Below are 15,597 nucleotides of genomic sequence, written 5' to 3'. Positions count from 1 at the left end.
ATTTGACCAATTTACTACTATTGAATTTAACTCTCTCAGAGTGGATCAGGCTTGATTTTTTTTAACAATATTGACCATATCTACTTGGCCATTTTTTAGGCTTTCATAAGATTTGGTGATTATTAGTTTCTAATGCTCAAGATGATAGGTCCAGGAGCAGGGATCTTACCATCAATAAGAAAAATCTGGCCACCTTGCAGGAGTTAGGAACATGTAAAACAACAAATAATCCCGAAGCACCATGGACTGTAATTTTCAAAAGAACCCATGGATGCAAATCACCCAATTCCTACTTTTTTTTCAATAGGGGGTGCAGAACCTAGGGCTCCTTTGAAAATCCTAGCTGTTGGGTAATATTTTCAAATGTCACTTAAATGGTTTTAGCGAGACAAGGTGGATGAAGTAATTTCTTTTATTGAATGTCTTTTATTAAACAGAAGTTGGTGGAATAATAGATATATTTCATCCACCTTGTGTCTCTAATATCCTGGGACCAACACAGTTACAACTACACTGCTGTCATAACATTTTTTCCCAGATCTGGACCTTAGCGTCCAAAATATGGGTGTTAGCATGAAAACCTCCAAGCTTAGTTACCAGCTTGGACCTGGTAATTGCTGCCACAAGCCAGGAATTATACAGTGCCTAGCTCACTGTGGTCTCCCCAAAACCTTCCCTGGGGGACCCCAAGACTCAGATTCCTTGAGTCTCACAACAAAGGAGAATAAACCATTTCCCTTCCCCCTCCTCCCCTCCAGGTGTTCCCTCGCTGGGTTCCTGGAGAGATATACAGAAGCAAGCTCCGTGAATCTAAAGAAAGGGATTCTACCCTCCCTGTTTCCAGTCCTGGAAACACAAGTACCAAGAGAGCTAATCTCTCTTCCCCCTTACCCAGAGGGTATGCAAAGTCAGGCTTAGTAAATCTAACACAAAGAGATTTTCCCCCCGACTTCTTTCTCCCACCAATTCCCTGGTGAGCTGCAGATTCAATTCCCTGGAGTCCCCACTAAAGAAAAACTCGAGCAGGTCTTAAAAAGAAAGCTTTATATAAAAAGAATGAAAAAAGGACATAAAAGGATCTCTGTATTAAGGTGACAATATACAGGGTCAATTGCTTAAAGGAAAAAAATGAATAAACAGCCTTATCCAAAAAGAATACAATTTAACACATTCCAGCAACTACACACATGTAAATACAAAAAAACAATATAAACCTATTGTCTTACTATCCTTGTACTTACAACTTGGAAACAGAAGATTAGAAAGCCTGGAGACAGAAAAATCACTCTCAGAGCCGAGAGGGTCACCGAACCAAGACAAAGGACACACACCCAAAACTTCCCTGCACCCAGATTTGAAAAAGTCTTGTTTCCTGATTGGTCCTCTGGTCAGGTGTTTCAGGTTACTGGTGTTACCCCTTTACAGGTAAAAGAACATTAACCCTTAGCTATCTGTTTATGACAACTGCATACTTAGATTGTTCTGAATATTTGTCCTTAGTTATTAGCACCATTTAACGGGGCCAGTCTGAAAGCCATATGCAGTGGGAGTAGGGAAATATTGCTGCTTGGAAATCAGGGGAAGCTAAACTCAGGTTAGCATTTTCAAGTTGGTAGCAGCGGCTGATGCTCAACATCTTTGACAAACAGTCTACTTAGGTACCTAACTTTAAACACCAGAGTTGAAAATTTGGGCTATTCTGTGTACAGTATCTTACAACATACAATTACTTAGTCACACACTATTTTATGAGGTGCAATACAAGAACATTTGCAACCTACATCAAAAACTGGTAACTTTGCCATACAGACATCTGTCTCTTTTGGGTATATGTCAGCAATAATCATCTAGGGTACTGTCCTGCTAAGAGGCTAAACCCCCAGACTACGCCATTATATATATCGTTCCAGTCATGTTGTGCAAAAAACAGCTTCTGGGCAATTTTTCTGTGTTGCATTAAGCAGAAATAATCAGACCAATAGCATGACAAATGCTACATTTTAAGAATGTTTAATGTTCAAGCTGTTCGCTTGAAAGTAGCAAACTGTTATCTGGGCTCTGAACTCAGTCTCACCAATTGATAAACAACTTGAGTTAAGAACATATAAATAGCCATACTGGGCGAGACCAAAGAGCCATCTAGCCCAGTATCCTGTCTGCCAACAGTGGCCAGTGCCAGGTGCCCCAGAGGAAATGAACAGAACAGGTAGTCATCAAGTCATCCATCCTGTCGCCTATTCCCAGCTTCTGGCAAACAGAGGCTAAGGACACTATCCCAGCTAATAGCCATTGATGGACCAATCCTCCATGAATTTATCCACTTCTTTTTTAAACCCTGTTATAGTCTTGGCCTTCACAACATCCTCTGGCAAGAAGTTCCACAGGTTTACTGCACTGTATGAAAAAATACTTCCTTTTATTTGTTTTAAACCTGCTGCCTATTAATTTCATTTGGTGGCTCCTAGTTGTTGTGTTATGAGAAGGAATAAATAATACTTCCTTATTTACTTTCTCCACACCAGTCATGACTTTATAGACCTATATCATATGGCCCCCAGTAATCTCTTTTCCAAGCTGAAAAGTCCCAGTCTTATTAATCTCTCCTCATATGGCAGCCGTTCCATACCCCTAATAATTTTTATTGCCCTTTTCTGATCCTTTTCCAAGCCCACTGTATCTTTTTTGAGATGGTGTGACCACATCTACACACAATATTTAATATGCAGGCATACCATGGATTTGTATAGAGGCAATATGATATTTTGTGTCTTCTTATCTACCCCTTCCTTAATGATTCTCAATATGCTGTTTGCTTTTTTGACTGCCGCTGTGCATTGAGTGGATGTTTTCAGAGAACAATCCACAATCACTCCAAGATCTCTTTCTTGAGTGGTAATACCTAATTTAGATTCCATCATTTTATATATATATATAAATAAATGCAAAATGCAAAATGCAAAGTAATGCACATTGGAAAACATAATCCCAACTGTGTGTGTGTGTGTGTGTGTGTGTGTGTGTGTGTGTCTATATATATATATATATATATATATATATATATATATATATATATATATATATATATATATATATATATATATATATATATATATACACACACACACACACACAGAGTTGGGATTATGTTTTCCAATGTGCATTACTTTGCATTTATCAACATTGAATTTTATCTGTCATTTTGTTGCCCAGTCACCCAGTTTTGAGAGATCCTTTTGTAGCTCCTTGCGGTCTGCCTAGAACTTAACTATTTTGAGTAGTTTTTGTATCGTCTGCAAATTTTGCCACCTTGTTGTTTACCCCTTTTTTCCAGATCATTTATGAATATGTGAAATAGGACTGGGACCAGTTCAGACCCCTGGGGGACACCACTATTTACCTCTCTCCATTCTGAAAACTGACCATTTATTCCTACCCTTTGTTTCTTATCTTTTAACCAGTTACCAATCCATGAGAGAACCTTCCCTCTTATCCCATGACCGCTTACTTTGCTTAAGAGCCTTTGGTGAGGGACTTTGTCAAAGGCTTTCTGAAAAACTAAATACACTGTATCCACTGGATCCCCTTGTCCACATGCTTGTTGACCCCCTCAAAGAATTCTGGTAGATTGGTGAGGCATAATTTCACTTTACAAAAACCATGTTGACTAGTCCTATTGACTATTACATTCATCTATATGTCTAACAGTTTTGTTCTTTACTATAGTTTAACCAGCTTGCCAGGTACTGAAGGCTGTTGTTGCTGAGGTTTCCTCTGGAGCCTTTTTCAAAAATTGGCATCACATTAGCTATCCTCCAGTCATCTGGTACAGAAGCTGATTTAAATAATAGGTTACAGACAACGGTTAGCAGTCGTGCAGTTTCACATTTGAGTTCCTTCAGAACTCTTGGGTGAATACTATCCAAATTGAGAATCTAAAACAGTGAATTTGGTCACTGGTTTACTAGGGTACTGTTTTTATTTTATTTTGTGTTTTTAGAGTGGTAAAATGCAGTATTTTTAAATGAAAATTAATGAAGCTCTAGGCTACTGGGATTATAGGATTTTATATACCTTGTAGGGATATTTGTACTGTATTCTGCTGTTTTTGGCTACCAGTAGGTTAGATGATATTAACACACCATGCAGCACTGTTAAGGGGATGATTATGTTGTTCTTAGTTTGGCCTGTGCCATTATCCAGTATGGTGTAAAACTATACACAACAGTACATTCATGATTTGAATAGATATTAAACTTAATATGATTCAAGTATAGTTTGGGGGACTTAATTCTAAACCCCACAAATACAAACAATACATGAATTGTTGTGTTAAAACCTCTTTTTAGATAAGATCCTCACTTCAACTCTTGTCCCATATGTAATCACTCTTGGGATATGGGAACTTGCATCAAACTAAGTGTGGTGAGCCCTTTCCTACAGGAGGTTAACAAGTTTGTATCCTGCACAGCAGGCAAGCAGGAATTGGCAATGAGCCAGCATGGTCTGGTAGACTGAGCATGTGGCTGGAAACCAAGAACTCAGGAATTCAGATCCTAGCTCTTTAAGCAAGTCACTTCATCTCTGTCTTTCTTTTCCCATCTTTAAGATGGGGATAATAAATTTGTGTTGTGAAGTTAATATGTGCACAGTGATTTAAAGACAAACCGTGCTATACAGGCAGTAAGTATCATTGAACTTACTACATCAGAGCCCTTACCTGTCAATTCTTTCCCTCCTCCCCCAATTACAAAAATGGAATCACCTCTCCAAAGCCATTTTTGTGAGTCTGAAAACTTGCCATGTAAATGTTGTGTTCTGTTGTATTTCATAGTCTTTCTTGTTTCTAGAGAAGATTTATTAACTCTGCTCTCTTATAGTTTTGTGGTAGCTCTAGTGGGAAAGGAGTCCTTCTATATGCTTCCTTGTTAATTTGTGAGTCTGTGTCATTTCCAAGAATGGTCAAGGCTAAGGAGGGATAAAATGATGCAAAGAATGGATCAATGGGAGAATGGGAAGGTTCAAATTCAGGCTTAGTATCCAAATGCCCAGAATGCTAGAAATGGGACTCACCCACCAGCTTTGGATGTGGAGTTTTCTAAATTTCAAGGACATTCAGATCTAGTGTTTCAGGGGCCATCTGCATTGTACACTGCAGTCTTAGGAAAGGCAATCTGTTTTTTCCTCTTCTAATAGAGATGACTGTATGTCACTAAAGAACATATGATTTGATGCTTTTGGTCAACTAGAACAATGTTCTCCCTCTTGTCATTATTCTTCCTCCGATGTAGCCTTTCTTCCTGAGAAGACAGACAGTATGTGCAAAAGTTTGTTTCCTCTTGGCTTCATATTGCGACAAATATTACGTTAATTTACCAAATCAGAGTAGTGGTGAAGATTGTTTGGCATTAAGGTGAAAACTGATTTGTTTGCCTAATCTGTGCAAATGTGATTTACACTCTAGATTTATGAGACAGTGGGTTTCGGATAATACATCTTCAGGCACCTAGATGTTAAGTGTTGGAGTCATGCAAATATCTAGATAGATAACCTAGCATCCATTGTTCTATGCTTTTTTTGTATAGCACAAGAACTTTTCTGCCCCATACTGTTTAGCAGTGTGTATCCAGTATGTTTTTTTGATAAACCATAGCTTCTGGAACACAGACACATTGATGAAGTGTTGCCATTCAAAGTCCCATGTAAAATTAAAAACAAATAAACAAACAATTCTCCTGTCCTTCCTCTGCACTAAAAGATCCATTTTCTGTGTCTTGGATATCTTTGCCTTTGCCTTCAAAAATAAAAAAATAAAATTAAAAAAAATCCACCAGAGGCTATTTGATCCGATATTTACAGGTAAGTAAACCATAATTTGTCTGCACCCTGGCCAGGGGGAAGATAGGCTTTTGTCAAATTAGCCAGATTATTACTGTAGTTTTACTGCAGTTTACCTGTTAGCCTGTTGCTAATGCTGAAAGCTTGTTACTTTTTTTGTACATAGAAAAATATATTGAATCTTTCAACCATGTTAGAGCAATATTTTAGCATCAGAGGATTCACTCATGTTCTTAACAGTTGTTTATTGTTTAAGATCTGCTATTTGACAGTGTTTCAATAGTAAAATAATGAAGTATAATTAAAAGGATATTCTAATTGTCCAATATATAGATAGAAAATGTTTAATTAAATTAATATACAAATTACAGCCTAGATGTCTTTCAAAATGCTTGACACACACAAAGATTCTTGTTCCAGGTTGAGAAGAGCCTAAGGTCCCTGATCCTGCAATCAGCTCCAGGCAGGTGGGACCCTTGTGCCTATACGGAGTCCCATGGAAGAATTTGAGGTTCCCCATGTATTCAGATTCAGATTTCTGCCACAAACAGCTTAAATTCCAGGATCTGGGCATTCCTACATACATTTTTCTAAATTGTGTTTTTAGTGGGAGCCTAAATATGGAAACATCTCTATGGAGAAAAAAGTAGCTAAAGCATGGTTAACTGGGAGATAAGAAGTGAATAATTTATTAGGTTTGTCTTTAGGGTCTTTTCTTTAGAAAAGTTCTCAAAATGGTTCCCTCTAAAAGCAATTATTGGAGTAATGTAAATAGTATTTTTTTTCTTAAACATACACCCTCTTTTCTATTCCCACAGACATTTCCAAACAATTGTACACCTTAGATCTGGCTTTGAGTTTCTGGTGTGGCATGGGATCTATATAGAGACAGCAAATATGCTAATGAAAAATGACAATTTTTTCTGATGATTAAAATATCAAATGTATCCATTGACTGTTAAATCTAATTTGGTGTGACTGAAATGTTCTCTAGTGAGATAAGATAATCTCCTGTTATAGGTCAGAGGGCACTAGCTGATTTATGAGGGAAAATCCTGGTAGAAAATATGGAACTGTGTGGTGCTCTTATTTTTCAGTCTTTCTATCATCACCTAGTTAGTCATTCTATATAAGATTTCCATTTAGCAATCCATAAAGTGACTTCAAAGAAGACTGAAAGTTTATAAGCTGTTATATAAGCAAGGCTTGGACTATTACATGAATAATGGGGCACACTTACGGTACTAATCGAATTCATATTAGATAAAGGTAAGTATTTAGTACTGATAAATAGTAGTGAGATAAGATAATGAAACCATCTCAGATTAACTTGTTCCTTCAATCTTCCACTTTTGTTACTACCCCTATATTAAACTTTATTTCAGAGTACACATTATTGTAAGTTAGTCTTTGTGTATGAGCAGTGCTGAACTTAGTTGGCAACCTCTCTATGTTTTGTCATAGTAAGTGATTGGTTCAGCAACTGTTTTTGTAGCTGAAACGATTAGTGCGATGGTGCTGATTGAAGAGGAATGCCCTTGACCCAGTAGGATATCTTTTGGGATTTAAGCACATGTGGTTTTGTTTAACTGTTTTGGGATCTTCCTTTGTAGCTGTCAGATATTCAATTGTTGACAGTACAATCTTCCATTTAGCGCTTACCACAGTCATAGCCGTTGTGTAAATATGCAATACCGCACGCCACTGTGTTGCTGGATTCAGCCTTGTATTAAGAAAGGACATTGCATACTTTTAAGAAACCCTCATGGCTTAGGCATTCTTTATCTATGACTACAGATATATTTTAGATCTGTCAAATTCATTGACATGTTTTTGTATACAAAATATTACAATCAAATATGTCAGCAAGGAAAATGTTTCTCTCTCTTATTGTATCTAAGCATGAGGAACAATTACCAAGATCAAAATCTGGTATCTGCATATATTATCTGCATATTCTGTGACAACTGTGTCTACTGCTGCTGTACTTTTGTTTCTCTCAGTGGCAGGAGACATAGTTTCATAGGATAACTTTCAGGTTCTTCTTTAAAAGCTTTAGTCTGGTTGGACACACTAAGTATCTGATAAGAGTTGTATAAATAGTCTCTGGACCTTCCCTACGTACCCAGTTCTTAGTTGCACTCGCACACCCATTCTGTGAGTGTCTATGAATTCTTTGCCATTAGCCATGGAGGGTTTTCAGGAGTAGTGATGATTGTGTATTTTTGCATTTGTGTCATTAAGTGGGATAATCTTTAGTGCTTCTTAAAGGGTTTAACTTGTGAACTTGATAAGTGTATTATCATGCTGTGGCGTTTGTACAAATAACTTTGGAAATCATTTCCCAATTTTATAATAAGGAAATAGCAAACACATGGGAACATGAAAAAGCATTCTTTAATTGAAGATTTAAAGAAATAAAACAGACAGTTTTTGGATTTGCAGATATTTTGACTGGAAAGCATTGATGTTTGTTTTTCTAGAGGCAAAGATGAAATACACCCTAAATCAGGAGTTCTCAAACTTCATTGCACTGCGACCCCCTTCTGACAACAAAAATTATACACAACTCCAGGAAGGAGGACCAAAGCCTGAACCCACCCAAGCCCCGCCACCCCAGGCAGGGGTCCAAAGCCAAAGCCCCAAGGATTTAGCCCCGGGCAGGAGGCCTGTAACCTGCTGCCCAGGGCTTCAGCTTTGGCCCCAGGCGGTAGGGCTTGGGCTTCAACCCCGGGCCCCAGTAAGTCTAAGCCAGATATGGTTACTCCCTTAAAACGGGATCCCAACGCCCTTTGAGGGCCTGACCCACAGTGTGAGAACCACTGACCCAAATGCATGAGAAGTAATTTTTAAGATGGTCTATCATTGAAAAATGACTTTGGATTTAAAAAGGGATTCTGGATATGTTGTTATATGAAGTTTTTAGAAGAGATCTTTATTCATTTCAGCCCTGAAAAACTTTTCAGTAACTGCAGAAAGAAGCCTTTTCCTGTGTTGCCCAATAGTATTGGATCACATCAGCACTAGTGATTTTTGTCATTCAGTTAGCAGCAGCTGCTTGTGATAAGGATCTTGAGAATCACCTGTGTAGGATCAGGGCTACTGCACATCAAGGTTAGGAGATTGGCGGAAGAGTGGAAGATGCACAGGAGGGGGTAGTAGGCCACCTGCTGTGCCAGGATCAAAGAGTTGAAAGGTCAAAGGTTACATTTAGCTTAACCATATCTGCCTGTTGAATAGCTATTTCAGATTGTAAATCTAAGGCTGATTTCATTAAGTCCTTCTGGCTGCTGTTGGGGCATGAAATAATAAAATTTTATATCCGTTGCTTTTCCTGCTTCTGGTAGCCAGATTGACACATTGTTGTCTGCAGTATTTTGGTGTTCTTAGGTAAATAAACTGTAAACATTAATTGTCAGTGATGTAGACAAGTCATAAAGCAAACAGATCTTAGACTAATTGTTGTGAATGATATTTTGCATTCTAAGTATATAAAATTATGATAGAAAATTTATTATTTTTGTTTGGTATACTTTTTGAACATTTGTTTTTTTAGTAAGAAAATATGTTTTTTGTCTCATATCTCCCACTTCAGTATTTGTAATATGCCCATCTCCTTTGTATCGGATCATGAAGAGTCACTGTGAAGTTAAATTTGTCTCAAAATTTAAATGGTTAAAAAAAGCTAAAAATCCTAAAACCGAGAGAGATTTTTTTTTAATCTAGTGACAATAGTTCATCTTATACAAACAATTTTTTATTTGAAACTCAAATGTAGTACTAAGCACCTGAAAATAAAACAAACTACAAACGTAAGTGTAACTGAGTACATTGTTCAAGTGGTAGGAAAGGCAAAAAGTAAACAAAGAGCGTAAATAGTGAAACATAAACTTGATTTAATATTTTCTTTCACATTTAATAACATAAGCTGTTAGTAATGGTGAAGAAGTTTGTTTACAACGTGATTAATTATTGCATCTTTGCCTCACTCAGGCTCTCTTGCCTTTTTTATGCTTCTCTATTGAATATAGTTTCTCAGTGTTTTTGCAAACTTTTACATAAAATAATTTAATGATCTCAAGTGTTCAGAGGAGGAGGACAAATCACACTAACTGCTGCTTATTTACTGGCCTGGTGTTTAAGGCCCCCTGGAGTTTGTTTCAGAAGTTAAGAGATTTTCACAGTAAAGGTGCCATTTCTGAAATTTAAAGCGCTCTTTTCACCAGGAGATAAGTTCACTCTGATTAAGTCCGTAATTCTTACTAAGCCATGTTTATGGAGGCCATAAACAATGGGTTCAGTGTGCTTGTTAAACTGGGTTTCCATACCTCTCCACTCTTTAAAAAGTGGCATTTAAAATAAAAGGCAGGTGGAGATGTTAGTCTGGCTTGGCGTATTTTATTATGAATGAATGATGGCTACCAGGAATTAAGTGAAAAGAGGGGGAAACCCTCCTTTTTATGAGCAGATTACCCATATCTTCACTGGAGTGTTTTAAATCAACACATGAAAAAGTCTATAGGAAAATTAGACATGCAAACTAATGCACAAATTGTCTAATATACTATGACTGTGTATGCTGCAGAGTTTATATAAAAAGAATGAGGAGTACATGTGGCACCTTAGAGACTAACAAATTTATTTGAGCATAAGCTTTCGTGGGCTAAAACCCACTTCATTGGATGCATGCAGTGGAAAATACGGTAGGAAGATATATACACACACACACACACACACACACAGAACATGAAAAAATGGGTGTTGCCATACCCACTTAACGAGAGTAATTAATTAAGGTGAGCTATTAGGTGAGCTATTATCAGCAGGAGGAAAAAAAACATTTGTAGTAATAATCAGGATGGCCCATTTCCGACAATTGACAGCTATTACAGGTATATACAGCTATTTCTAGTCATATTTTCCTCTTCTTCTCTATGCAGTTAGTAAAATACTGACTTAATACATCTACTTTATTTTATTAAGCGTGCAGTGCATTGTTGCCAATATTTTGTTTAGTTAGTTAGGCGGCTGTGATAAATAGAATATTATTCTTTGTGATTTACTGATAATGAATTTGATATTAGGGTGTGGGGTTGGAGAATCAGTGAGAATATTAATAAATTTTAGCTAGTTGTACCTTTTGGAACTGGATGCATTTAAGGTGAAAAGCAGATTTGCAAGTTGGGGGTGTTTGAGAGCTGTCACATGAGAAGTGGCTTTGATTCCCAGACTCTGTCTCTTGCCCCTTGGGGTGAAGGATGCCACCATTAGAAGAGAACTACTCAATCCAGAAGAATCTTTAAGGTACCCAAAGAGTTGTAACCTATCTTCTTTGATAAATACATCTGTTGAGAAAGGATGCTGCTTTACAGGAGGGTGAGAGTCCCAGAGCCTGGGCTAACGTCTACATTGCAGTTTTATAGCCCCACTGCCTGGGCCCAATAAGCCCGAGTCAGCTGACATGGCCAGTGATGGGTGTATGATTCCAATACAGGCATAGATTCTTCATCCAAGTTACAGAAACACTTACTGGCAAGTTCAAATTTGCATCTGTAGGTCACTGCTGCTGCTCCTGTAATATCAAGAGGAGGTATAATCCCTTCTGTCTTGTCCTTCTGGTGCCCAATTTTTAAAAGCTTCTGGCTTTGGTTAAGCACATTGCTAACGATTTTTTTGTTGGAGCTTTCAAGAGTCCTCTGAGTATAACTGAAATTTTTAATTTTCTGAAGCAGGAAGGAGCAAATCAGTTTGTCTGCTGCTTCCTGACTCCCAGAAAAAGCAAGACTGCTGGGTTACCTTAGAGTTTATCAGATTTAAGCCAACTGAGTGACCTTTTGGTTCCTGAGAGTAGGGAGGGAAGTATCTTGCTTTTCATGAAGGACTTGAGCAACTTTTGTAAGGAAAGAATTATATGGAATAGTCTTCCCTTAAAATCAGACTTAATTAGTTTGTAGATCTGATGGCAGATATTCCCCTCCAAAAACAACAACAAACTCCAAGTTGGGTTCCGTGCATAAGATAGTGACCTATTTATAGTATGTGGCAATTAAATGGATCGGGTGAGAGTTTTAGCTATAATTTGGCATTGAGCTCTGCACCCATTTAGCCTTAAATACACCATTTAAGGCCAGAAATTTCAGAAAGAGAAGCTTAACTTTAGGATTGAAAGTGCAGACTTAGGCACCTACGGGTATATCTATACTGCAAAAAACAAACAAAAAATCCACAACCAAACAAAAGATGAAGTCATATACCTGTAGCAGCGAGTCTCAGAACCTAGGTCAGGTGACTCAGGCTCATACCATGGGACTAAATATAGCAGTGTAGACATTCCTGCTCAGGCTGGAGCCCACACTTTGAAAAGTGGAGAAGGGGGAAGGTCTTGGAGACTAGGGTGCAGCGCAAGTGGGAACATCATTTTACCCAGGTTCTGAGGCTCACTGCCGGGTAGGAAGGATTACTGTGTAGATGTACCCGACATAAGTAGCTTGATTGATTGATTGATTGTAAGCACGTAACCACTGCTTTTGAAGTTGATTGGCTCTGCTGGGTGTGCAGTACCTTTGAAAGCTGAGGCTGCTTATTTAGGTGCCTAAGGCTGCCTGTAGTAACCTAACTTTAGGTTCCTATTTTTTAAAACTTTGATCTAAATTTTTCTTGTGTGTTCTCTCATGTATTACTTTTTGCTGACACACATTTAGTTCCCTACCCTCCCTTTTTTAACATCCCATTCCCCATAAATGGTTTGTTAGAGACCTGTTCTTGCTACCTAGAGGGATTGTGCATAAATGACCTAATTAATTGGCTTAAGCGACTGCTCTGTATGGTTGAAGGGTGTGAGATTAAAAGGGGTTTCTATAGCAGACTTTAAAAGCGGCCAGTTTGTTTATTCAAGAGAGTGGCACTATTGGGGGAGATAATAGTTTACCATTTTAGTGGAAAATTTCCTTTATTACCATACTTCATAGTTCGTGTGTGTGTATGTGTGTGAATTTGGTGTTAATGGTTCCAACTGTCAGGCGTTGTTGTTGCAGGTCCTGGACCTGTTTACTCCATATCAGAGCCCCTTCACCAGTCTCTAACTACAAAACCACTGCTGTTCCAGACCTAGCTCTCTCATGCTTCGAAATTACCTGTCACATATACCAGTGTGGTTTGATGCCCTCCAGGATGATACCATCAGCCCTCTGTTTTTGTAGTTGAAGCCAGTGGGTAGTCTCTGGCTTGGTGGCCTATCTACAGTATCTCACCCACTATAACACCAGTATCTGAACTCTGACCATTTGAATATTGAGTATCAACCATCTGCAAACCATCTTATTAGTTGCTTCTTGGTGTCTGTTAGTTTGAAGCTGTGCAGTTGACTAGGCACTGTCACCCTTTAATAGGCACATTGTTTTCTTTCCTTACCACTTGGAGGGCAGAAGTTACATTGTCCTGAGATAACATGTCAATGAATTGCCAGTATTAAAAAAACTGAAATGAGTTCCTCCACCTGTTTTGAACTGAGTGTTCATTATGTGTTCTCCTTTCTCACTTCCTCTCACCATCAGTACTTTTTCTCATTCCGTCTTTACCTTACAGGCCAGTTTTATGATAGAATACATTCTTGACTCTGTCCAAGTTGCTAATGCATTTTAAGTGTCAGTCCGTGTCTTCCTGATCTGGAAACATTTTGGATTCTGTGTCTTCTTTTCAGAAGATCCAGTATTGTTGGATGTGTGCTTCACAGGAACTCACATTTCTAGGTCCCTGTAGAAATGTAGTGTACGTAGATCAGATTTCATAGGAGGATGTTTCAAAATAAATAACATTGTGGGTTGAGATACTATTAATTTTTCTCATCCAACTGTCTGAATACCTCATTAGAACATGCTCAGGACCATTACCTTGCTTCTTTGGCTGGGGGCAGCCTGGGTAGATGGAGAGAGAGAAGATCAAACTGACGATCTGCTGAATAGATAGATAAATTTGGTACTTGGATATTCCACTTACTTATATGTGAATTTAAAAACAATATGTAGATAAAGTTCCCAGGTTGGATGGAAAAATTGATTGTTAAGGGAATATTTAAATTCCATTATTGAAACCACCAGCAGTGGGGTTAATGTTGCTTAAGAGGGGAAATGAAATCTGGCGGTCTTCTGCTTCTTGGGTACTTAAACAGCAAAAGCTACCAATGGCTGTTATTTTCAAAAAGAGGTTATGCTTTTCTTCTATTGTGCATCTGTGTACCATTGTAGGAAATGTAAACATAATCACTCAGCAACCAATGCTTTGACCTGGGATTGGGAATAGAGTCAGAAACCTCATTCCAGCTGACCCTTGAGAAGAGGGTGTGTGCATTTGGGCTTATACTGTGGAACTTCTTTGCCCATGTATACAAACCGAAAGTTGGAAAGATTTTTGTTCCAGGAACAACATTCCAAATCTGTATCATTTTCATCCCTTTGTAATGGTTCTCTGTCATAAACAGATAGCTAAGGGTTAATGTCTCTTTCACCTGAAGCACCTGACCAGAGGACCAATCAGGAAACCGGATTTTTTCAACTTTGGGTGGAGGAAATTTTGTGTCTGAGGTCTTTGTTTTCTGTCTGCCTGCTTTCTCTGAGCTTTGGAGAAGTAGTTTCTACTTTCTAGTCTTCTGTTTCTAAAGTAAGGACAAAGAGGTCAGATAGTAAGTTATATGGTTTCTTTTCTTTGGTATTTGCATGAATATAAGTGCTGGAGTGCTTTGATTTGTATTCTTTTTGAATAAGGCTGTTTATTCAATATTCTTTTAAGCAATTGACCCTGTATTGTGTCACCTTAATACAGAGAGACCATTTGTATGTATTTTTCTTTCTTTTTATATAAAGCTTTCTTTTAAGACCTGTTGGAGTTTTCTTTACTGGGAAATTTCAGGGAAATTGAATCTGTACTCACCAGGGAATTGGTGGGAGGAAGAAATCAGGGGGAAATCTGTGTGTGTTGGATTTGCTAGCCTGATTTTGCATTCCCTCTGGGTGAAGAGGAAAGTGCTTTTGTTTCCAGGACTGGAAACGGAGAGGGGGAGTCACTCTGTTTGGATTCACAGAGCTTGTGTCTGTGTATCTCTCCAGGAGCACCTGGAGGGGGGAAGGGAAAAAGGATTATTTCCCTTTGTTGTAAGACTCAAGGGATTTGGGTCTTGGGGTCCCCAGGGAAGGTTTTTCAGGGGGACCAGAGTGCCCCAAAACACTCTAATTTTTTGGGTGGTGGCAGCAAGTACCAAGTCCAAGCTGGTAGCTAAGCTTGGAGGTTTTCATGCTAACCCCCATATTTTGGACGCTAAGGTCCAAATCTGGGACTAAGGTTATGACATTCTCTCATATGCTTATTTCCAGAAACCCTTCTGCTCCTCTGTGTTTGGTCCAGAAGACTTACAATTTCTAACTGAGTTCTGTAGCCCACAAAGTTCTTCCTCTAAAACTCTAGCTGGGCCTTTGAAGTGAAAAACCCAATAAAATTTCTGAAAGGTTCAAATGTCAGTCTTAGACTTAAATTTCCTAATCAATTATCATTTTTTTTCCATGCTAGACATCCACTTTCTTAGCAAATAAGTTTAGCCAAATATGTGTGGCCACGTAGTCTGTCTGTTTTGCCTTACAAAAATTGGTTTAAGATTTGAGCATCAGTTTGCTGTGGAGTTTGCTGCTCTTACGGTATGTCTACACAGTCAGTGTTAAAGCACTGCCACAGCAGCGCTCTAACATGGCAGTGTAGTCATGTTAGGCTGTGTAG

The 15,597-nt window shown here is 38.3% G+C and overlaps 1 protein-coding gene across 7 annotated transcripts in view; it reads left to right on the top strand.

Moving 5' to 3' along the window:
* The window catches only part of DENND1A (DENN domain containing 1A), a 363,245-nt gene that overhangs the window by 213,040 nt on the left and 134,608 nt on the right, over positions 1 to 15,597 (top strand). The window lies entirely within an intron of this gene.

Source organism: Gopherus evgoodei, chromosome 16 (assembly GCF_007399415.2).
Source record: "Gopherus evgoodei ecotype Sinaloan lineage chromosome 16, rGopEvg1_v1.p, whole genome shotgun sequence".
In the NCBI taxonomy this organism is placed as follows: Eukaryota; Metazoa; Chordata; order Testudines; family Testudinidae; genus Gopherus; species Gopherus evgoodei.
This window is presented reverse-complemented; position numbering and strand designations above follow the sequence as displayed.